We start from the raw sequence: 786 nt of genomic DNA, 5'->3' as shown, positions 1-786 counted from the left end.
TTCAGCTTTAGGAAAGTATGATTAACAAATTAAAATTGTATATATTTAAAGTGTACACTTTGATGCTTTGTATATGTATCCATTGTAAAATAATCACAGCAAACAAGCAAATTGACATACCTAGCACCTCAGTTACCATTTTCTTGCGATGGGTTTGTGTGTGTGTGTGTGTGTGTGTGTGTGTGTGTGTGTGTGTGTGTGTGTGTGTTGAGAACATATAAGATCTACCCTCTTAGCCAATTTTAAATGTACAGTACATTATTGTTAACTAGAGTCACATTACTGTTCATACGATCTCCAGAAATTACTCATCTTATATAATTGAAAATTTGTGCTCTTTGTACTTGATCAACACTTCCCAGTTTCCCTCTCTGCTTAGCTCCTACCACTCACTATCACTCTTCTTTTTGTTTCTATGAGTTTGGCTGTTTTAATTTCCCTGTATAAGTGAAGTCATGTACTATTTGTTTTCCTCTTCCTGTTTTATTCAACTTAGCATAATGTTCTACAGGTTTATCTGTGTTATCACAAGTGACAGGATTTCCTTCCTTTGTATGGCTGTGTAATGTTTATATATGTTTCGCATTTTCTTTTTGCATTCATCTGTTATGGACTTTTAAGTAGTTTTCATATCTTGGCTATTGTGAATAATGCTGCAGTTAAAATGGAAGTACAGATATCTATTCAAGATCTTGATTCATTTTCCTTGACTATATACTCACAATGAGGATTGCTTGATCATAAGGTAGTTTTGTTTTTAAGTTTTTGAGGAAACTTCATATTATT

The sequence above is a fragment of the Pteropus alecto genome, unplaced genomic scaffold, assembly GCF_000325575.1.
Source record: "Pteropus alecto unplaced genomic scaffold, ASM32557v1 scaffold79, whole genome shotgun sequence".
NCBI classification, from domain to species: Eukaryota; Metazoa; Chordata; class Mammalia; order Chiroptera; family Pteropodidae; genus Pteropus; species Pteropus alecto.
Note: the sequence above shows the minus strand (reverse complement) of the source record.